At 29.5% G+C, this 26,487-nt stretch overlaps 1 long non-coding RNA gene across 2 annotated transcripts in view; it reads left to right on the top strand.

The window, feature by feature from the left end:
- The window catches only part of LOC114126693 (uncharacterized), a 179,344-nt gene that overhangs the window by 122,359 nt on the left and 30,498 nt on the right, over window positions 1-26,487 (top strand). The gene's annotated exons all lie outside the window — the stretch shown is intronic.

Below are 26,487 nucleotides of genomic sequence, written 5' to 3'. Positions count from 1 at the left end.
CACATAACATCATAATATTTAAACCATACAATTTATAAAATTGTAAACAAAATATTATAATTGATAAATATTTTATACAACATACATGATGAATATTTAGATATTGTTTTGGATAAAATGCACATAAAATACTATAATATTAATATAATAAATCTTATTTGAAGAAAACATCTTGAAAAGTAACTTAAAACTAAAATAAATAAATATTATTATTTATTAAATATCACGACCAACAAAATAGAAATGTATGTACTTGTATATATTTGCATTTCGTTTGATCTCCTCGTATAATATTTAACATTTTTTATGTACCTAATACCAATACTTTATCTTAATTTAAAAATATTCATTAAATATTTTGATATTATTTGTAATTTATTACTAAAATGTGTACTTGAATTTTTTATAAAGAAAAACGGTACAAACAAAAATTATAAAAACAAATTAAATCAAAAAAATATACATTTTTATAATTGCAGGTTTTGATTAGAAATTTGCTCGTAAACAACTACACTACCTAATGTCTTATTATATTTTTCAGATTCTACATCTGAATTATCATAAAATAGTAACAGTTACTAGTAGATTGTATTACAGATATTGCATATAAGTGTATAGGTTCTGAAACGGTTTTTTTTTAATTATTTCTTTTTCCTTTTTTTATTTTTAAAAATATAGTAGCACCATCTACAGACTTTATGTGGTAGTTACCGTTTAAAATCGAATAACGAGTTCATTTGAATCTGAGAAAAAAATTTACTTCGCGCTACTGTCCAACAAATTATGAGTAAACTAAATAATATTTTACGTAAATACGATGTAATGTATAATAATATAGCCCCTATTAAAGTATGTACCTATTTACCTATATGCTGTGTGTATAAGTATTGAGGTCTGTAATAATGGGTTTTTAGACGAAGTGAACTAACGATTTATTATATTTGTTTTGTGGTTCAGAGCTATAATACTGCTATATATATATAAATAAACTTAAACTCATATTATTTCAACCACCTTAATATAACTTCTACCTTAAAACATTTTAATGATAAACAGGCAACAACCAACAGCACACGGTATGTACAGTGCAACAGCAGTGGGTGTTTTATGGTTTGAAGAGATTAAAAATAGGGTGGAGACGAGAGTAAAAAACCAAGGTTGACCTAAACTCATTTCCTTGAACTATATAGCGGTGTAGTACCCATCGGTGCATTACAACAATAGCGATTAACCTTCGTAATAATAATTTTATCTTATCAAAATACATTTTATTATATTACCTATTAAAACTCGAAAAACAAGAGAAGGAAATTATGAAAGAAAATATTAAATGTTATATTATGAAATATTGTTTCTATTGTAAAAGTATATAGTTTGCCACCGTATTTTAAGAAAAAAAACTTTTCTACCATATATTATTATAAAGCTCATTATGAGAAAAAATATAAATTTTATCGAAAACTGAAGGTTTTAAGTTTTAAATGATCAAAATACTAAATTGTCTATTCGTAATCAATTAATATACCTTTTCTATGTATTATAATATATCTATAGTAGTTAGTAGTTACAACCATTTGTCTTCGAAATCACAATAACAATACCATACTAAAATATTTTATTTACATACCATTTAATTATTATCTATAATGTATAAATATGTCGTTGCTCAGTTGTATTAACTGCAATTTTAGTTCCTATAGTCTAAATTCAATAAGATACATAGGTATTATTAATTATAATTTATGTTACATAAACGTATAATTATTGTTAACGTTTTAGTACATCAATTTATAAAGTATTAAGCTTCTGGCTTAGTTAGTTAAAAAGTTACAATTAAGTAAGTATTAATTATTAACTTTTTAATTTAACGTTGAGTTATTTTGCAACTTTATAAGTTACTTTTATATAACGAATTAATGTATATTACCAAGTTGGTAGTAACTCATAGTTAATACATATGATATACCTACGTAGGTAAAACTCGAGATTAATTTATTCTCGTCTAAATGAAGTAAAAATTTTAACGAACAGCGATAAATTGTCCTTATTTTAAAATTCTAACTTTGCACATCGTCCCTTATGTTCCTTTTATAATTCATCATCTGTGGTTTATTACTATATTAGCCGTGGTTGTGCAATGTGCATCAATAACCGTCAAATATGAAATTATTTTCTTATCCTCTTTATCGTTCATGGAAGTATTATATCATATAAGAAAAACATACATATATTAAATTATGTATTATTGAGACATAGATATACTATATATAAGACAATCACAATAAAAATAATTTCGAAAAACATTAACATTTTTGGAAAAAAATTTCTATTTCTATCATCAAAATATCTTAAGAATTTATGAATGCATACATTTTTAATTCCGTTTGTTCCCAAAATGTTTTTATTTTAATTGATAAAAATCGTATTTTGAAAGAAATTAATTTAGTAGCATTATATTTACAGAATACAAGAATAATGTGAATTTTCAGCCTACAATTGTGTTTTTTAATTAAAATTCTTGTTGATTGGAAATATTTATTGAAAATTGTCCATATCATGTAATTTAATATTTTATACTAACTATCATAAATTATCATTTGAAATTAAAAAAAAATATATTTATTTATTTTTGTCTTTTTATATTATTATGAATCTACTTTCTACTCATTTTAAATTTATATAAGAAAATCCAACCAATTATTAAAATTTAGTAAAGAATAATTTTTAAATTTGAGAGTATCTATCTACTTTGTGAGTGGTTCTGATATTTCGGTTAGCTATTAGATTTTTTGCATTCATACACGAAAATCTGAAATGGCACACTTAGAGTAGGTAATTTAGATGAGTGGTATTGGAATATCCCGTAAAATGTTGGTTTATTGTTTCGCTTAAAAATATGCAAAAACTTTAAAATCTTTGGAGAAAATCAGTGTTTACCTGTAAAATAATCACCCAGCTGTATACTAATGTGACTATGTGTTGTATAAACAGATTTCACTACCTATAATAAAAAACGTTTTATTTCCATGAAAAAAATAACTAAATTTACATATATCCTATAATTACACATCCTTGTGGCAATTAATTATACTAATATAATATTAATATACCTACATCATTTGTGGTGAATCGTATCGATATTGTAGATAGTGGTTAACTGTTATACATGAATTTTAATTTCATTTTTTAGTAATGGTGGAATGGTGGTAAACTATAGTAATATAGTTATCATCCTATCTCGTTTGTCGTTATTTAAGTGTTATAAATCGTTTTCACCGCCACCGATACTTTTATGAAACACAATAAAGATCGTTTATTGTTGAACGCACACAAACAATACATATATATACCTACATAATATAATATTATAAATACCTACTAAAGCGGATTATAATATATGCGTTACAAAACGATCGTTTAATCGACACGAATAACGTATCCATATATTATGTACATTGTATATAGACAGAATAAATTAAACAAAACGATTATGTCCAAAAACTAAAAATGGAATAAGCATTTGCTGTATTATATAATCAGTGAATAGTTATGTACACTATTTGAGTGAATATTTCACCTAAAAATACTATTTGGGCTAAATACGTATTCATAGATTTGTAGATAAATAAATGAATAAATATATTGTATAATTACGTAGGTAAATTGTTAATTGATAGGTATAGTAATATTGTAATATACTATAGGTAGAGTCCGCATCAATATCCAAATATCATTGATGTTGGTAAAGATAATTTCACTCAACCCAAACGAAACACCACAACCCATCTCATCGTATTCTCTATCTTGTCTAGACTCTCAGTAGACATAGTCTACTAGTAGTTCAGTCTTTGCACTTATATACTGCTTTAAAGATGTTTATTTTTTTACAGTACATACATTTTTTAAATCGGTAAAGAAAAGGAATAGGTGGTTTTACAAAACCGTGAATTTAATTCATTTTTTTCAGTATTTTATGAAGTCTAATAAGCACAAACTCAATATGTAAATTCAGTTAATGAATAATATCAGAAAAATTATACATCATATTATAAATATTAACTGAATTTTTGAATAACACGAGTTGTCGAGTTGCTATTATATTTTCACTCAAATGAAATAATTAATTGTTTTTAATTCAATCTAATAATATTTTATTTATTAAAAAAAGTTTATTTGCATTGAAAATCCTTGTTTTATTAAATACAAATGTAGTCAGGTTGAGAAATTCTACTAATCGGTTTAGTTATTTTCTCAAACTCTATAGATGCATGGATGATTATTTTATTATTCGACAACTATAATACTATACCTATAAATTTATTGTTCAATGAATTCGTAGTTGTTCTCCACAAACAAGAATGAGGGTTGAATAACATGAATATATAGTTTAAATAAACACGTGTTGTAAAGGTGTATAAAAAAAATCACACTTTCGTCTCGGATGCACGCACGTACATACGACGACGTTCGTTCTGAAGTTGCAGTAACTCACGAAACTTTGTTGACACGGTCGTCATTGCATCAGTTTGATGTATATTATAATGCATTAGTACTAGGTATATAATATATACACATCATACACGTCAAACTCATTTGACTTTGTCGAAGTTTTTGTGCGTGCTTGGAGATTACGTGTTTTCGACATATTCGCGAAGAGGAGCACAATATTCCTACGTATATAGACGACTGCGTCGTTGGCGGTGTGTGTGCAGTCGGTACGGCATCCAAGACACGGAAACTTCGTCACACGCACGTTAGAATATTATTATAATTATTATAGTTGTCTGTATAGTATACGTAATATTATAACCAGTCGACTATTGCCGAGAAAACGGGAAAGGCGTCCACTCATAAATATTAAGGTATATAATATTACACGAAAATTATAACTTAAGGCGCGACTAAAACGTTTTTTCTAAGGCGTATCATTATTTAAGTTTTCATGATGTTCCTTATGTATATGTAATATTGTAGAGAATTACATACATCTGCAAATATCTTGATGTAATAATTAACCTGTATGAGTATCTACAGTATTTGCCTCTTAAAGTCTCGCTTTTGAACCAGAGCGTTCAAGTCCATCGACCGAATGAATCAATTAAGCAAAATAAAAAGTAGGCATGTGAATTATACGGCTGTTCTTTACATTAGATGCCGATTTAATCATTGTTATGGAGATATTAAATTTGAATTCTATGATTTATTATATGCAAAAAATATAATTGTGCATAATATGTATTTTTAATATTTGTACATAGATATATAATAACAAATAATATAGGATTTTGTATGAAATTTTCAAGAATTTTAACCCAGCAAATTATTTTTAATTACCTTATATTTCTAGAAAAAAAACTATTTGGAAATTTTATGCGGTAAACAGAAAATGATACCTAATAAATTTGTGAAAAATTTCATCTATGGTTATTTGTTTTTGAATCACAACAAAATAATAAAAGTCGTCTGAAAACAAATAATTATTTAATGAATGAATTTAATTTTCGTAAAAATTTAATTTGGTCTTGCTGTATTTTTTTTTTTTGTGTAAGTTTCAAATTTTAGGTATAAAAAAAAATGTTATGAATTTCCAACTACAAAATAATTTGTACATTTTTGAAATTTACTTTTTCTTTTCTAACTTGAACATTATAAATGCTTAAAAAATATGTGCGTCTAAAAATTTTAGAAATTTTTAATAGATAAATAAATAACTTATGAAAAGCGTTTTATTAAATTTTCACGCATTTCTAATTAGGGAATAAAAACATTTTCAAAGAAAAATCTAAAAAAAAAAATTATTTCTTATGCATATAAATAGCTTAAGATGTGTCAATTAAAAATATTATCATAAATACAAAATGATTATATAAACATTTGGTAAACATTTTAAATGTCTTAAGTTATTCGTTTTTGAGTTACACCTAAAAAACAAAATCGTTTTGTCAACAATTTAATTTGCATAAAAAATTTTGTTTTTCCCAATATTATTTGTATACTATAATTTTTAGTTATTTATCCAATTATATGACGTATTTGTATTAACTCCACATTAATTGATGTACGGATATTGGGTATATCTATAGTGTATTATATCGTTTTTTTTTAAATTTCTATCTGATAGTTACACACTAATCAAGGCCAGCTTGTTTGAGTCCAATTGGCGGCGATGAGTCAATTAACTACCTATGTATAAAACCCAATAAGCAGGTTACTTTGTATACAAATTCGAGTTTAACTCAGACTGGGTATAGAGAATTATAGCCGATACCTATTGCAGATTGTTTTCTTTTCTTTACGATTCGTCTTTCGAGCGACGATAGAGTACCTATGTAAGCGTGAAAGATAAAATCTTATGGCAGCGCATAGTGTTTTCTAAAAATACGTACTGCCACTAGTTGTACAACAAGTATCAACTTTTGTTATGGTACACATTATTATGTTGCATGTTAGTGAAACGTCTAATAATTTTATGAGATAGCAAATTCAAAGTGTAGGAATACCATCATGGCATATATTAATCTATTGTGAGGGAATATCACGAAAAGAATATCATCAAAATATAGAGCATGGTACCTTTAAATAAATATATCTATATTTTATTAAAACGTGTATCTAAACTGATATTTAGACATTTAGGATATTGGTCACGAACGTTTTTTTTATACACACAAATACACAAGTGGAGTTTACAGTTTATGGACAAAAAAACTACGTAAAAACATACGAATTATTGCAAGCTATTTTTATTCGTGTTTGCTGATTGTTTCGTCGTTACTATGGATATACAAAGTTGAATTTCATATATTTACCTAACGTGTATTTTTATCGAGTTGGTTTTCGACCAAATATAAAACTCAATCACTTAGAGTCAAAGAGTAACCAGCATATTGTAGTATTATATTCAAAGATTTGGGACTTAATAGCACTAAAAAAATATTAAAATATGTACAATACATTTTTTTTCTTTCAATAATTTAAATCGTATATTTTTATAAGTTCGAAAATAAATATAAGTTAGAAAATTTTAAAAATGAGAATTATTCTCATTGAAATTTATTTTTGAATAACGTTTATTTTCTTAAACTGGATTAAATGAAGAAGTAAATTATTCTGATACATAAAAATAGGCAAACAAATATGTAATATATTGACAGTATTTTCTAATTTTTTTATTTCAACAATAATTAGTATGGATATTTGAATTTCTTTGTAATTTTGTATAATCTAACATTTTACATGTAATATTATTACACCACATTACAATATTTTCACTTTTGTAATTTATTTATTGATGCAAAACAGCTATCAACTTTTTATTTTTAGAAATAAGTACCTACGTTTCTATTTATACTACTATCGATTGGCGCACAGTATTTTCTCATGACCGTGGGATACACGTAACTATACATAAGCGGTAACCACTAAAATTGAAAAAGTAATTAGACATTTTTTTTCAATTTATCGCAAACAGGTGTTCCTTGCTCAAATGTGGGACGGCATATAATCGTGATTCGATACTAAAAACATTGATTTCAAACGAGAAGTTCCATAGCCGTTAAAAATTGGACGTCAGAATGTACAATATAATCGCTTATTGCAGACTACAGACGATGCTTGTTCATTCATTCTCCCATAGTACCGGTTACCATTTTGCCACGCCGTGCAACATATTATTATAATATTTATTTCCATTTCGTACGGTGCATCGTTTGAAATCAATTTCAAAATTTGATACATGTGAAATATAATCAATAGGTCGAAAACAAACGATAAAACTCGATCAAGTGGGGAAAAACCATTCTGAACAATGACTATCTAAATATTTAGTAGGTGTAACATGTAACTAAGGTTATTAAATAATTATTTTAATAATAATATTACAATTTTAAAAAATATTGGTAATTTTTTTATTCTTTTGTTTCTCCTAATTACTTTTAAAAAACTGATAACTTTTAATTTTTACTTAGAGGCTAAAAGTAATAAGTAGATTCTGCAATTTTCTACTAATGGTTTCAAGTTAATAGATCAAAGAATTTTTTGTTTTTTATTACTAAAATATGTGTCTGAAATTTTCAACGCAAAAATAAAAATACGCACATCATTGTTGAATTGACTCTGCGCTCAGAATCAAAACTAATTTTTAAAAACTTATTAATGTAGTAAAATATAATATTGTAACAAAAGTCATAATAACTGACGATTGTATTTGGAGTGCAGTAGCATATTTAGGGGGAGGGGGCGATATGGGTGTTAGATCACCCTCCATTAGCCGTATGTACTATGTTATAGTTGTTGTTTTAGTATTAATATTATATTACATAGTATTATTTATTTTGTGTTAGAATGAAAAGTTTTATACAGCTTACACATACTTTTTAAAATAAATTTCATTAATATAATAATTTATATCAATATATGGTTTTTGTTAATGGATATTGTATTACGCGTACGGAGCTCCCTATACACCATGACTCTATTAAATGTTAAAACACCCCCGTAAAATAAATCCTAGATAAGCCACGGTTGCAGTGAAATGCAATAAGAATCGCGATTTTAAATTTCTCACAAATGTATCACAACTTTACTATGAACTAAGTTTACCTTATCCATAGCTAGATTCAATACAGCCGAACGCCAATGTTTATTCAATGATAACGTAAACTTATAACTTTTTGAAATACGAAAGATTTATGTCCAGTACCTTCCATAGATATTTATAATAAAAAGTATGCAAACTGATATGTCATACACACAAGCACGTAGTATTATTATTTTAATACTATTTGCACCAAGTATTATTTCATTACAATTTTTTTTTTTTTTAATAAACAAATAAAATGTATTTGTAGGATCTTATTACTTTTCAAAAGTATTGAATTTAGCTTGTTCCAAAATGTGTGGACTGTGTGTAAGAATTTGAATTCAATGTCCTAGTAACAAGTATTTTTATAGACAAAATATATTTCATAATCTGACCTATATGTAATTCCTATTTTATACTTAACATTAAATTTATAATAAATAAAGATTTAATCTATATTACAATTTTTAAATGTTGTCAAATATAATCTGTTAAATCTGATAAAACGTGTGAATTATAGACAAATTAGACTAACTATACTTATATTACAAGCTCAATTATTTCAATTAGTAAAAAATATTTTTCCTGAGATTGCCATCACCATTAAAAATTCTTCAATATCACTTTTTTTAATCGTAAAATTAATAAACTTATTTAGTATACAATTTTAGAACTATACATCAAATTATAATATTATATTTAAAATGTTCTAAAATGACAATTTTGAAAAAAATCTAAAAAAAACGTAGGGTGCAGTATAATATATTTTTACACATTATAGGTATTTGTAATACGATATAATATATAATTTCATATAAAAATACAAAATAAATTAAATATAATAAATTCATACTGTATACTTTTATGGAAATATAATGCTATATAATATAATAATAATAACAATATGTAATATTGTAATGTGTGCAGTGTGCACACGGTCCTGTATACCACGTTGTCGAAACATGCCGTAGCGGGTGTGTGACTCGTGTCGTGTGGGTCACGTGCGTCCGCGACCGAATTTCGTCCGTCCGCCACTACTACTTCGTCGGTCGTCTCTCCGCGACCGCGCGCACGATAAAGGTCGCGTGCAACCGACAGCAGCACCCCCCCCCCACCCACTACTGTTTTACCCTACCCAAAACCCGTCACAGCCGCCCGTACACGTTGCCGGTGACATTTGAATACACGCGGCGATTACACGCGCGCTCACGGACTATTGTCTTCTTTAAACTCTAATCAAATGCACAAAAGCCTATTCCGTCGTCGCCACTGCAACCACCACCACTGTCGCCACTGCGTCAACCGTATACACGCGATTCATATTCACACACACACATTCGTAACGGAATATATAAATAAACGCATCGTGTACTGCACAAGGGTAGCAAACGTTTTTAACGTTTTTCCGGTCAGGTGAAAAATCAAAAATTCTGTAACTGTGTAAACAATCAATATTTATGATACCACGCTCTGTAATATTATAATTCGAGTATTATATATTATATCGTATCCAAACGTAGTTTTAGGACGATGATTAAGTTTTTAAGAACATTATAATTGTATATTATTTCATCTTTTTAAATAGATTTTCAATAGAACTTCCACACACGTGGGAAAATTAATGGATTTCATTGTATTTTAAATACATTTTAAATCATTTCGACTGCTACATATTATCAGGCACGGATCTGAAAGGGAATAAGGAGCTTTAGACCCCCCCCCCTTCGATCGTATTTTAAGTTATATAAAATGAAATTACTATAAAAATATTATGGTTGTTTGTAAATTACAATACGTAGCCCCCCCCCCCCACATTTGTGATTTCTAGATCCACGCCTGAGTATTATTTATTGATACTTTTTTCATTTAGTAATAATGATGTAAAAATAATATAGCATGCCATTACAATTTGGCTAACTTGCTGTAGTTTCACATCCCTGATAATCGTAGTAATCGTAAATCCAAATAATCGACTTTCTAATACGTATTCCAGCCACTTAATTGCGTATTATTATAAGATGTACATCGTACATTATATTTTATATCTGCAGTGGCGTCATTTCCGGATTTACTTGATGGGTACAATACATTTTGACCAGCCTTTTTGTAAATAATAAAATACCTTTGTAGTTTATTCCTATCCCATGGTTTGTAATTTTTACAAACCTTAACATAAAAATATAATACGCCTAACAAACTACAGTGCTACACTGAAAAAAAAAACTATAAATTATAAAAATTAAGTTCATAATGTCATATTAATTTATAATACTTATAATAAATAAACAATCCAAAATGTATAAAATTACAAACGACAAAAATAGTTTTTATATTTGTTTGTGATGGCCGAAATTAATGTCAAATTATAACGAGTAGGTGTAAACACAGGAAAGTATATGAAAACGACACTACTGCAGTTGATCTCAATTCTAGGTTCGTTCATTTTGTTATTATTGTGTTGAAATTACTTGAAATCCTATTTCTATATCATTGATTATAAATGAAGTTATATAAATAATAGATATAATATGATGATGTTTAATTTGTCACAAAGACTGGAAAATTTCATTAGAATACACCAAAAATAGTAATGTTGTGCCATATTTAAAATAAGTATAATATCTACTGTATAAGGTACTAGGTACAACAATACTACTATATTGAAAAATATTGAATTTTAGACGACTTATACTCACCCCGACCATGGACTATGGCCGCCACATGTCACTATACAACAAAATAAAACGTCAAGTTATTTTAAATTGTATTCAACAACGAACCATGTATAAAGGGATATATGCTAGCCGAGTTAAAATAAAATGCTTATAACTATTCTTTGCGTTGAGAGCAACAGATAATAGGTTCAACTTATAACTATAATTATGACTGTTTTAGTATTCAGTTTAATCTATCATAAAAGTTTGATTGTGATTAATTCCTACAAACAAGTAAACTTCCATGTTATTATGTTGCAAAACATTATTTTCGCGCACGCAATTAATGATTCGTCAAAATATAATATGTTACACAGTCTACGGAATTTGTTGTCCGGCGAGAGTATTGAAAACGTTAAATATATAAATCGAATGCAACCGGCGATACCTGTCGCTTATATTTCTTATTAATTTCTGTGTAAATAATAACTGTGACAGTTAAAAGATTCTACCGCACCAAAATCAGCTACCAGATAATTAGGAGAGTTATTGTATTAAAACGTTTATATAGGGTAACTCGCGTGAGTTAACATTTTACGAGGCAGGGGTTAATGTATAACGTCCCGGACAAAAGTTTTTCCGCAATAATTAATAAAGACGACTAAGCGCGGCAACAGCGATGAGGCCAATTATACGACTACGCGTGGCGAACAGCAGTTTCAAGTTAAACGCCATGTCCACTTAAACGAGTTTTGCTGTAAAATGGCGAGAAGTGGCTTAAATATTTCGAATCGACACACGACACTTGTCTATTATCATATTATGCGATTGTCTGTATATAAGTCAACAACAAAAATATTGACATTTTTGAAAATATTTTTTTACATAATTTTAAGCTACTACAAAATAAAATTTTTAGAAAAGTTTAATGCTATTTTATTGTTTTGTATTGTTATAATTTCTGAAGTTTTTACTTTTTTTAATAAAAGCATATATATTTTTTAAAAAATTTTGGCATAAAAAAATCATATTTTAAACTATTATAGTTACCTACTTGGTTAGTTAATTATAATTATCAATATATAACTATAATATATTATATAAGTACCTGTTTAAAGTTATGATGAGCTCATCAGTCATCAGTCATCTGATTAGTGGTAAAGACCAAGGGCAAACAGCTAATACCTTGAAAATGTATACACTACCTACCACTCTAACTCTAGTTATATACTCCGTATATGTGCTCTTCTAAACTTTAAGTAATTTCAATTAATTAAAGTAAAAACTTAAAAAAAATAATAACGATAGACAAATTATTATTTTACATGTGCATCGATATGTATTGATATATTTTATAATAAATAAATAATTTTTGATGTTAATATATTTTTTCTCGAACGAAAATTATTTTTACATCATATTTTTTATTATATTAATCATGTTAAAGTCATAGTGCATGTACAAATAACTAATATATAATTTTCATGCGACAAAATCAAAGTAAAATTCAATTTATTAATACAGAGACAACGACTCGCAGTTGTAAATTTAAATACAGGATTGATCTGCCTATAATAAGACACGACTTTACTTTTAATTTTACTAATCATAAACAAAACGAAATTATTATTATTTCTTTTAAATATTAAATTCACTGGGTCAGTTGATATTTTTCACTGTATTATATTCACCACTAGGAACAACACGGAACCCCTTCCATTTTTCGTACTATTTACTCTTTTAGCAGCAATTACCATTCGATAAATATTTTTCACTTCCACGCGACTATCGTCTTTATGCCATCACTACCCCGATGGCTGCAGCTGAATAATTTTCACAAGTTTTGCAGTATCGCTCTATATATAATTGATCCTTAATGGTCTTTTGTTCTGCGCATATATGCATCATAAAACGAGTGCAAAAATGTAATTTGCATACTCCAAGAACACTCAATTTCAGAGAATGCGCTTCTGTAAAGTGAATGACTTTTCTTTCCCGACTATCACACTTTCTCACACACACACACACACACACACACATATACACCTTCTCTCCTTCTACCTCTTTCTGACGAAAAATAAAAATCTGGGGAAAATAAGACGATGATAGCGTCAGCAACAGCAGGTGTCGAAAAACAAAACTGTATAACCCGAAAATCAACAACCTTTGAATATAATGTAATGTACAAGCATATACCTACTTTTATAGATGTTATATCGGTCCCTCGAGAAAAACATTGTACACAGTCGACGGAAATTTTCGGTAACAACAATACACATGTGTGCGCATTATACCTGTATTACCAATATATTATTTAAACCTAGTTCATACATAATGAAATCTAAATTCCTTAGCCGCTATAACTACAAACTAGATTTATAAGAAGCGTCAAGCGTGTATACAAAACATATATATATATTTTTATTTCTAAAAAGTTATGGAAGTTAAAATCAATAAAATATGCAAGCAAAACTATTTATTATACAAAATAAGTATATTAAATATGCAAAAAAAATATTTAAAATTGAAAAAAAAAACGAAATTTCAACTTATAAACTATACACGACACATCACACACGTATTAGAACATTACAAATTTTTAAACATAACTATGATATAATATGGAGTAAAACTGGTTGGAAAAAAAGAATAATTGTAGTTGTTAATACACGTGAATTCGTTAAGACATAACAAAATAGCATCTGAAAGAGCATTGTTATTAGAAAAATTGACTTATAAAATCGTATATAAAGTAAATGAAACAAAAACCACGGAAATGTTTACTTTTTTTTTAAATATTATTAAATGTACAGAACATTTTAATATATTACCCATGAAAACGGACTGAATGTGTAAAAGTAGTTATATGCATTTTTAATTTTCAATTCTAAGTTCTCATCATTGTATAGAATTAATTTCTTGCTTAGTCTGCTATAAATGGAAAGTATATACCTTGACAAAATATGCAACTACTACAACTTTCGAGTGCTAAATAATATACGATGTGGGTAGGTAAATATAATAATAATAACACCTATACAGCGTTATTGTATAAATAGGTTTACGCGAGTTTCCATAGAAAACTTCGCGCGCATTTACCGTTTTTTTCTTTTTATTCTTATTTTCAATTCAGTGTAGTTTTTTTTTTTTTTAAAACGAAACGCCGCCGCCGGCGAACGGCGCCATCGATGATGGCGATGATTGGCAATTGCTCGCGCGGCCTATTTTCCTCGGCTGATTCGATTTCCTAGTTTACTACGCCTGTAATAACTACATCGAATCCTGAAATACAATATAAAATGATATATAAAACACGTACACCATGCAGCGATAGTGTCGAAGGAAATCTGTACGCAACGTAGATGCACGTATAATGTTCGCAAATCACAATAACAAAAATATAATGATACTATATTATATACAGTACTGATACTAGTAAATTTTTATTATTATATTGGAAACCGGAACGGAACAAAATATCGTATGCGGATATCCTCCAAACGCTCCGTGGCCCATTATAGGAATAGTTACCGTAATATCTATAATCTCTTTTGTCGTATGGATCACAGTGATATACAGCGTATATTCACCAACCATGCTCACCACATGGTTTTTCTTAACAATATATTTATTCAAAATCTGACTTTTTAATTTGAATTGCCTAAAACGTGTCTTGTAGAAATACGAACTTCTGTTTTTCAACTGAAAACATTGTTTCAGCAGATGGAATATAATAATAATAATAATACATTACAAACACATTACAAAATCATTAACAACTTGTTTGTTATGCATTAAATTAGTATTATTTTACTACCTAAATTTAAAAAAAAACTATTTTTCTTAAAATTCCATTAAAATATTGCATTATTTGCAAATCTCCTAGATATCAGTTGTGTGCGGGATACTCTCAAGACCTGTAATCAATTTATATATTATAAACTACTAGAATAACGAAGACATATAAACACATGATTATACTGTTATAAGCATTTAATATAAATGCCAACCCTATCATATTGCATTCTTAAATATTAATTATAAATTTAAAAGAAAAAAAACCAAAAACAATTCACTTTCTGAGAGCAATGATCGATCAAAATTATCATACATCATTATAAAAATAATCTACTTCATAAAAATATGCTACCTATATAATTTATGGACGATAGGTACTTATTATTTACCAAACATTTTTGATATGACGTTCAAATTAATAGCTATTATCGTTTTCTATACGTTCGATTATCCAATTTATTGTTACGAAATCGTGACGCGATAATTTCACATACCGATATTTAAACTTCAAACTTTTAGTAGATAATATGTATCAATATAATAGGTTATCATCTGTATGGGCATTTTACTTAACTGGTCAATGTAGAAGTGGGTATATATAAGCACAGACATCGATTACAAGCAGTTAGAATTATCGAGAATCTTAATATTAAAATATGACTACTCGTCTTATTAAAATTATAATGTAGATAATAGCAGTAAATATTGAAATTTCGGTAATAAACGAAAATCGCGTACCAGTACTTAAATTGCTAATACTTTTTAGTTTGAGACCCAAGCATCTGTATAAATATTGTTTAATATATATAAACAAAAAAAAATTAGTATATTATACGTAACAACGTATTCATAAGCACCCACAGAAATTTTTCTAGGAGGACGAAATATTAGGACTTGTTAAATAGTAAATAGTAATTTATTTTAAAACATTCAAATTAAAAAATATTTTTTAAAAGCTCGGGGTAACAAATACCCTAGCTTGACCCCCTACAAGAGCCTATGAACGTATTGCACATTATTTATCTGCCCATAGGTTACTATAATATTATAGTATGCGTATAATACCTATAAATTATAATATGTTATGAACTTATAAATCCATATAATACATAGGTAATTACTAAGAAGTACACCTAATTATAATGGCTTATAGGTTAAAAAAACTTAAAACAGCAACACAAAATTTAAATGTGACGCGTAGTCGAGTTTAATACATTATACAACGAGATAGACTTAACCACGTCGATAGCTTTTCGGTGACTAGTAATTGAATAATCTGTATTTAAGCTTTGCTAATCCCATTTTAAGCGTTCGATCCCCTTGTCCGTTTCCGTTAAGCAAATCCCACAATCGTGCACTTACAAGACAAAATAACCCGCGGACGCAAATGGACCGCGAGGACAAACTCTCTTTCTCTCTCTGTATACATATTTTCGATTTGTGAATCGTTTAACAGCGGCAGTTAGTTATAGTCATAGGTCATAGTTAAGCGTTAAACATTATGTAAACAATTAATATTCTATTAACATTTATTAATTGAACGTCTCCGATCGAAACTTTGATTCATTTCATCGAACAAATAATCATTTCCCTGCATGTATTTTTGTATTATAAATAAACATAATGTATAAATATTATATATATGCTCATGCATACTATGTCTATAATATATTGGGACAACTTTCCGTGAAATATACAGAATTATATATAATATAATTTTTTGATGTAGTTAAGTTATGTTCTATAATAATTATAGACATTTATATAGTCTAAAAAAATTTTAAAAATCCATATTATAATATTCTTATTATTTATTTATAATGTCCAGTATATAGTATACTATAAAAAATGTATTTACTTGGGTAAATTCACTAATTTACTTTGTTTATACATAGGTAAATTTAAATATATATATATTATACAAATACACTATCTGCTACAGCTTATAGTTATACCAGTAACCCCTCTTCTTTCGTACTATAATTTTCTCTTAAGCCAAAAATAATCATAAAGGATTCAAAAAATGGTATTCCTATTTCGTACATTTCATTTTCGAAGCGGATTTGATATAAAATTACTATTCGTATTATTCAATACATAAAACACATACGTGGTCTACATGGTTTTTATTTATTTTGTGAAATTGAAAATCTATTATATAAATTATGTATAATAAGTTCTCTAATACACCTATGTATTAAATATTATATCGTAATACGTATATATAATTACGCGTTTGGATTTTTTGGATTCACTACTTCCGCTCATCGCGCAGGATTACGATTTTTTTTCTCCCTTCTTATAAAGCCTTATATACACATATATTTCAAAGAGTAGAATAAATAAATATAAAGGAAAAAAGAATGACAAACGTGGAAAAAAAAGTAATTGGAAAACTGTCGTCGCGAGGTATAGTCACGACGACGACGCGCAACGGTGCACAATATAGTATTTGTAATAGTATATATGTATAGCTGTATTGTTGTGTAGTCATAATACATGTATATTCTATAGATGTATAGTGTATATAGATTGTAAGTGTGTGTGTGTGTGTGTGTGTGTGTACGGGAAGTGGGTAGTTTTTTTTGGAAATATTCGGTTACGACAGGTGTAGAGCGGTGGCCAGGGGTGGTTGCGTCTGGCGTACACGCAGCGGGCGAACGGCGTCGTGTCGCGCGGCGGCAGCAACAGCAGCAGCTTTGATACGTACGCCGAGGGTAGTGGGGTGGTTGGTGTATTTTTTTTCTTTCGCCTTCTCCGGATACCTCGTCGAGCAAAAGGACTCTGCCTGCCTCTCCGGTGGTTGTGGCAGTGACGGCGGTGGTGCCGGGAGAACAGTCGACGAGCAGGGGTGCGTTTGAAGATAAGCGGCGAGAAGGAACGTTGCGCGAAATTGTTTTTCTCACCCTTTGCCACCCTCTGCCACCGCCCTTACACTACCAACCGCTACCTCCGCCGACACTCACTACCACTTCTACCCTCTCGCACCCGCTGGCACCTTCTAACTGCCACTCGCCGTCTCTCCACCGTGTCACACGTGCGCTTTCCTCCTTGTACATAAGGACCCACAACCGCATTGTCTTGGTCTGACGAAAGCACCGTCGTCGTCGTCGTCGTCGTTGTAGGCGATGGCGGTGTTGGCGGCCTGGGCGAAGAGCGAACCCCTTTAACTTTTCCACCACCTGCGATCGACAACCCGTATCCATTATTTCGCTATAAATGAGATATCGACCGGTATATGCGCTGTATATACGCTCGCCCGCCACACCACCTCAGTCGCCGTTTCTTACGCGAGACGGTAGCTGTATATAAATATATATATATATATATTTATATATATTAGGTTTATAAGAAGAGAATAGAAAAATATATGTATATATACACGCAGAGTCCTTTTCGTTTTTCTTTCTTCCCGGTACGCAAGGTTTCCTGCAGCCCCCTCCTATCACGCTCACTGTCAAAATGATTTCCCATGGCCATAATAATATTATATTATATTATATTATATTTGAGGTGAAACCTCCCAATAGCGGACGTAGACAAAATAAGAAAAGAAAATTGTCGTATATTTATAGATCAGAAAATGTTTTTGACTCAGTAGATTTCTGATATCGTGCATCAGAGATCAAATGAGACATGTTTTAGTCTGTCTAGCAAGCATGTATTTTGTCTCGTGTCGTTGGTAATTTATCTCCTTACTTTGATTGTTTAATTCAAATTTTTATTATACTTTATATTCACCCGTAAAATAACCATTTATCTTGGATCGATTTATATTATGTTGTTTTTTAAAAACGATATACATTGAAGTATTATATAATATTTTTATATTCTGTAGTAAAATTTTAGTCTGAATATTTCGGATTTCCATCCAAAAATACCAAAATTTGGACAATTAGTTTATTAGTTATAACTTATAAGTATTAAAAGTTTTAGAAATATGTCATAAGTTTAAAATTAAACCGACAGTAAGATGAACAATATACGACCATGAGGTGCGTTCAGAATCTGTTGCGCTGAGACATCGTTCGTTCAGCTTAATCAAATCATCATTAACGACAGACGTTATTATGTTGATATTTTGCATACAACTTTATAACATCGTCTAGTTATTAAACCAGTATATTTCCAAAAGTTGCTTAGATTGACCATTTGTTGATTTTTTTTAAAAGGTAGTTTCCATCAAAACCGTTATAATTTTGACATCAGTAGCAATATTTTGCATAATACATTTATAAATATATTCATGCTATAAATTTATGTAATGAGAATTGAGTAAATTATTTTTTATATGCTTTTTGAAACAATACGAAAAACAGTTAAACGGACACGAATATTTTATATTTCAACACTACATATTCGACAATAGCAATGGTAAATTTTCAATTTATTATTTATTTACTTAATTAATTATTGCTGATTTGGGCAAATAGAGTATATACACGTAAAATGATACAAAATTTAACAACAAAAAAGAAAAGTCACTATAGAATATTAAAATTAAGCTTTATATAGCAGTTATTTATTCAAAACCTAGACACAACAGCAAAGTTTAAATTCGTTATCAAAATAAAAGTCAAAAACAAGGATGTTTCATTTCCTTAACATACGACTTAGAGTCTCGATAAAGCTGTATGACACATAATCGTAGCCGTAGAACGAGTATCGAGTATTAAAACATTTAAAACAGTAAAATACCAGTATGTTCGAGTCGTAAATAATCAACCGAAACGTATAATTCAAACTTAAACAATAGGTGTCTTAAAATAATATTGAGCATTATTCAAATAATAATTTAGGCCGATTTGGAAAGAACTCCATATTACGTATTTAAGGTCCAAATGAACGAGTGAGCAGTACAGGGTTTCTAGCAAATAATATTGTTAAGTACCTACTTCTATTAATGATTTTTAAAACATTTAATCCTAAAAATTAATATTTAAAAACATAGTTTTTGACAAACGATTTTGTTGAAATTATTATTTATTATTCGTAATATTAATTTTAAAATATCATCGTTCTTTTTGATCTACCTATTTAGTATTTATTTTATATTTCACATTTAACATTTTTGGATTTTTTACTTTTTTACTTTAATATGCACGAACATTTAAATATTTAATACAATATTCAACAAAATTTATTGTTAAAAAAAATTAAAAACTAAACACATATTGTCACAATTTTTTTTAAGAGCTTTTTATCCATCTTTTTTCTCAGAATGGTACAATGATGAGAGTACATTTGAAACCTAAAAAATTGCTTTGGAATGCTTAGTAAATAGATAAGTAAAATATATATATATATTTTTTAATAATATCAAATGGTAATGGTTGTGCAATAAATTCAAAGAAAAAGTAAATACGTTTTTAATAAACATATTTAGTATAAAACACTATTCAATAAATATATAAACAAATAAATAATGCTTTTTATGGATATTTTTAACAATAAGTTTCATATTATAGAAAATATTACCATTAATTTTTTCATTCTTTTTTATTCATTTCGTAACACTTTTAAATGTCTCTAGGCTCCTCCTTCCAATTTCCGCGAATCAGTTTTAACCTACATTCTTGTTGATTTGAATTTACACAATATAATAGATACCTAATATTTTTATCATATTTTATATATATTATTATAAGTGTGTCTTTCCGTACGTGAAAATAAAACATGTCCGCAGATGTTTCTACGAATCACACGATACGAAATACAAAACCAATATATAACCCTTTAAATTCGTATCATTAAATCGACTGTCGTTTAATTTTGGGGGAGTCGTTGTCGCGACCGTCGAGTCGTGTATTTCACGCCTCCGCCACGTATATACACACACACACCTGTTTGAACCCACGATACGTCAACAGTACTTATGATTTATTATTCATCTGTCACCTAATCGTCGTGATGACACACAGACACAAGTACCTATAATATGTACACACTTCACGAAGTATTTGGTGTATATAAATATATAATTATTATGTTTATAAACAAATCACCGAGAATTGTGGTTGACAGCTTTCAGGTGTCGATTATATTTCTTTATAATACCTATGAGTAATTTTATAACAACAATATATAACTGCATAATCACATTTTTGACATATTATACACCTATAATACTTATATTTTGTTTCAACACTAACCCAAACAAAACGACAACTTATATAGTATATTTAACTAACAAATAAGCTATAATAGTAAAAACTAAACTTTGGCATACTATATACATTATACAATATATGAGATTTTATAATCTAAAGATACTTTTTTGAACCTATTCGCGTAGATCAGTTAATTAAATTATTCGATTTGAATGCGATAATAAAAATCTTCATTATAAATATTTGAAAACGCAGAACAACGCACATTTGAGTGTCAATTAATTTTTTTTAGAAATCTATATAAGTTTATATCCGTAACGTTAAATAATTCCAATGAAATTATTATTTTATATCATATAAAATAATAATAATCCCGTAAATTGTGAGTACGTTTAAGATTACATATTGATATAATGATATTAATGATACTTGTTGAACTTTAAAACCATGACCTACCCCTCATAGATATTTTAATGAATAAAATGTATACGTGTTTTGTATGAAAACTATTAATCAAACACATTTCAGGAAATGAATGAACTAGTGTCAGTCATCAGAACTGTCAAGGTTGATTAATTTATGATTTTACGTGTTTATAAATTGTACACATTTTTTTACGTGACTTTTATTGTTTAAAAACATGGTATTTTAATTGATATTTTTTTATTGGGTTAGGTAAAATCTATAACTTTCATTGTGTCTATAATCTATATCTCTAATTTGTTGAGAAGTCAAGTATCGTACCTAAATTATCATTATACTAATGTTAATTTAGATCATTTTTCTTCGTAACTTTAAATTTATGACATTAAGTTTTCTATCGATGGATAACTCGTGCTCTTGGCTTTCCAATAATTTTTGAAACTTCAAAACATTTTTTACCTATATTTGCATAATATTGTTTAAATACAAAAACAATTTTTACTTATTTTCGACTTAATTCCACTGTTGTACCTACACCCTCTTATTCGTATACATTATTATACTGTGTGTTGCATATAAGGTTAACTTTGCGTGCCGAAACAATAATAATATGCGTATGTTGAGTTTATTTTAAAACGTACGTATTTTAACTCTCGTTACTACTTACTACTCTGCGCTACAGAATTCGTTTCAAATCGTACCAGAAACCATTTGGCATTTTCCATTGTGTTTTTTTTCCATTTATACGATTGCTGCAGTTTGTATAATATTATATATATACATAAAGGTATACAGTCACAACTGCGTACGTACTGTATATAGGTCGCAACTAAATTGTCAACATTGTGCATATATATTGTCCCGGTTTTACACACAAATTTTATTATCGTATTTTACGAACCGCCGCGAAGGAAATTGGATATTTTCATTCCAGTTCGTTGCCGTATATACTATATATATATATATATATATAAACCTATATAATAACACGTGTTGGAGTGTAATACAATAATGTAACGTGTAAGTAATGCGCGCCGGTAAAAAATGGATGGGAAACGGCAAAACGATAAGACTAGATAAGATGTTCTACAGTGCACTTCACAGCTCGAGACCTTCAATAATGTTATATCGAGTCCGCGACGGAGACACTTGTGTGAAATCGGATTATTTAATGTAACAAAGGACGTCGTGGTGATGCTGCTGTTGCAAACACGTGAAAGCGATTTCGACGTTTTTTCCGATCTCGACGATTCAAACAATACGAATCGGCGCACCGTTTCAACCCACACCGTGCGAATTATATATTATTATTATTATAACTGAAATATAGCACATATATACAGCAGGTACACAATCGCGCATGTGAGTGGGTGTGACTAGGCGCTAAAGCGATATTTACGCGTGGGGATGATATCGTGTGCAAAAGGCAACAGAGGTTATATTATGTGCCGGGAGGTCGGCCTCGGGGCTATACTAGTATAGGTGTTTATTACCGCACACCAATGTAACTATATATATATATATATACATATATATATAAATACATGTATTCGGCCCCTGGATTGTGACGGTCGTTGCAATTGTCGGGTCAAACAAGTCGTATTATATAACGGTGATAGTGGATGAGGACGACGTGGTAGCGGGACGAGACCCTAAAGGGCGAAATGAGATCGTCTAAATGCATGAAGTTACCTACACCCTTTAACCCTTCACCTCCTCTCAACATTCCCGACTGTACCACATTCCCTGCCGACGATGTCAACCGTATACGCATGTATATATATATATTCACATACACACACACACACACACCACACACACACACACACACACACACACATCTACTACCGCGGAGTTCTACGACTCTCTAACCCCCACCTACGTCACACACCCAAGTCCCCGACCATCCTACTACCATCGACCGCGAGATGACCCGGTCGGACAACGGTTCGAGGGGGTTTATTGTTTATCCTTGTATATACTACCCCCCTCCACGTGACCATTTTATGCTTAACGCATCGAAATCCAAAACTATTTTGTAAAATCACTCCCTTAGGTCTATATTTTCTGCTAGTTTTTTTTTTTTTTTTGCCTGCTTTGGAGTAGATATTATTTCAATAGTGTATTTAAATTTATTTCCCTCCGTGCCTATATAAGACTCGGAATAGCGTCTCTCGTAAGAGATGTAATAATATTATAATATTATGTAGAACACTGCAGTACTGCACTATATTATACTGTCGCCGCATGTGATATTTAATGATATTTATAATATTATATATAGATAGACTGCCAGACTATAGTAGTATAAATTTCGTCTTTTTATCAAAAATGTTAGTGCTAATATAAAAATATTTTAACGCTTTAATAAAAAACGAATGGTCCATAAAATCAAGGCAAAAATTGTGACGTTATCTATTTTTTTTTTAGTGCAGTAGCCATTAAACGTTTGCTTATAAAATTTCCGAGGTATGTACTCTCGCAACGGACCGTAATAAAAACAATTTTGTTGCATATTTTTCAAATAATTCACCAACGTGTTATCACAAGTTATATTTTTTAATGCATAAATATTTTATTTAATTCATTTTAAATGTTCTGTAATTAGTTATTCGTATTGTTTGCAAACTTTACTAATAAATATTATAAATATGACAACATGATGTCACTGTGATACTCAACGGTTCAAAGCTACTATATTTAAAAAATATTATGCCTCAGTTATCACAAATAAAAATATATGGTTGTTCAAAAAAAATAAATAAAAAAATGAAGCTGAAAAAATATTACCTCTGGTAATCTGGTAGATCAGTTAGTATTTAGTAATATTCTAAACGACAACATACTACTAGGCTGTAATTGCTGTACTTTCTCAATTTGATAGCACTTATCACATCGACTTATGTTGCATAAATATAATATTCTCATATTCTCAATTCATGCCGAAATCTTGAAAATATTTGCATCGCCATTTACATAATATTAGGTTCATGGGTAAGAGAATAATAACAATAATAATATTGTATTTTGTTTTTAGAAAAGACACGTTTTCGAATATCCAATAACGTTAAAACATTATATAACTGTGTACCTTATATGTATACGCTTACATTACACACTGCAGTCTGCAGGTCGATATTTTTCGCACCAATAACGAATTCGTTCGGCTCAAGAGGTAAACGAATCATATAGTAATAATAATATGAACCACGCTGGCCTACACACATACGCACTTATATTGTATAAATGTATCACGGACAGCCTTTGCGGTTGTTTGTCTTGGTCGTCCTCTGCAGCAGCTTACACACGTATAATATCATATCATACGTTGTTATATTTGTACAAACACGTAGTGCACTGATGTTGTTTTTCCTCACGCGCATAAGCTCGGGCATATCGCAAGAGAAATTACAGGCTTACCGAGGCCCGCACGGGATTATATTCTACATTATATTATACTGTTGTACACGGTGTACGTATATACCACGTGGACACCTAACTCAACGTGGACGCGTTTACATGTGTGTTCAAAAACAAATAATTGAAAACCCTTCGACACGGAGCGACGAAGCCTCACAGGTTTTATTTGCGCGCACGAAGGGTGTTTGTTATATTATATACGGCTAGGCTTGGTGAAAACGCACGAACACCCGCCACTGAGAGGAGAGAGCTCAGAGATTAGCGATTCTTGAGGGTTCCGGACAGCGTCAGTAACGCTATATGTATTATGTATATATATATATAGGTACAATATCTGAGGAGGCAGTTGAGTCGGCTGCAAAGGGCTTATATATATATAATAGGAATATATACTGTGGTATCAGAGTGGTATATAGTCGACGGCTCGTCTCCCCGCTTTGCCTACATACCTATATATCCGTGCATATAGATTGCTTATTTTCCGCCCGGCGTTTACCCCGTTCTCTCCCTCTCATGCACGACAGTACCGAGGGGACGTGCATTAACTTTCTAGGCGACATGCATCTACTGCAATACGACATGTAAAACCTAATACGTTACGCATCGTGGTAGATATTTTTCAATGTAGATATTTGTTTTATATAGTTGGTACAATTTCATAAAATGCAGTGTCATTAAAAAAGTAAAAACCTTAAAAAATAATTATAATAAAAAAAGTAAATAATAAAAAAATTTTCTCCAAAACTGTTCAAACTATGTAAAAAGCTTAAAAAACATAAATAATTTTAAAAATTATAAATGTCATAATAAAGATTGATTATTTTATAGAGCAGCACTCATTACTTCAAAATCTATCAAAGTTTTTGAAAATATATTTTTTACAAAATTTCTAGTCAAAATCAAACAATACATTTTTTATATACATATATATTTTTATCATTATAATTTTTAATTTTTACTTTTGTGAGTGACACACATTTTTAATTTTATATTCCTACTCAATATATTTTTTGTAGTATTTTGAAACGTAAAAATTGAAATTCGAACTGGTTATTATAAGTTATAATTGTATTTAAAGTATTTAAAAAATGAGTGAGCAGAGTCGAGAGGTACGGGGTAGCCCGCGAAATGTTGGTCTACTACTCTACTCTTTTATATTTTAAACTTAAAGCATCAAACCGTCGGTTGTTGATCGTTACTGTCAGTGGCGGGGCGAGGTAAAATTTATATGTGGGCGAAGTAGACTTAAAGAGTCCCCTTTTTAAATTTTTTAAGTAACAAAGAACGTGGGCCCTTTGAGGTGCGAGGCCGTGGGCAATGATCCACACCGCCCACGCCTAGCGCCGCCACTGGTTACTGTCGACCGTTTTAAAATGTCTCCACTAGGTCGGTAGAGTTAGTATACCTAGTACATCAGATACTTCTGTTATTGCAATTCTAAATAACACATACGCTACCCTCCTATCCTTCACCCTGAGACTAAAAGACAGAACTGGACACA

Source organism: Aphis gossypii, chromosome 2 (genome assembly GCF_020184175.1).
Source record: "Aphis gossypii isolate Hap1 chromosome 2, ASM2018417v2, whole genome shotgun sequence".
Taxonomy (NCBI): domain Eukaryota; kingdom Metazoa; phylum Arthropoda; class Insecta; order Hemiptera; family Aphididae; genus Aphis; species Aphis gossypii.
The sequence above is the reverse complement of the archived record's forward strand: the minus strand, read 5'-3'. Positions and strand labels throughout refer to the sequence as shown.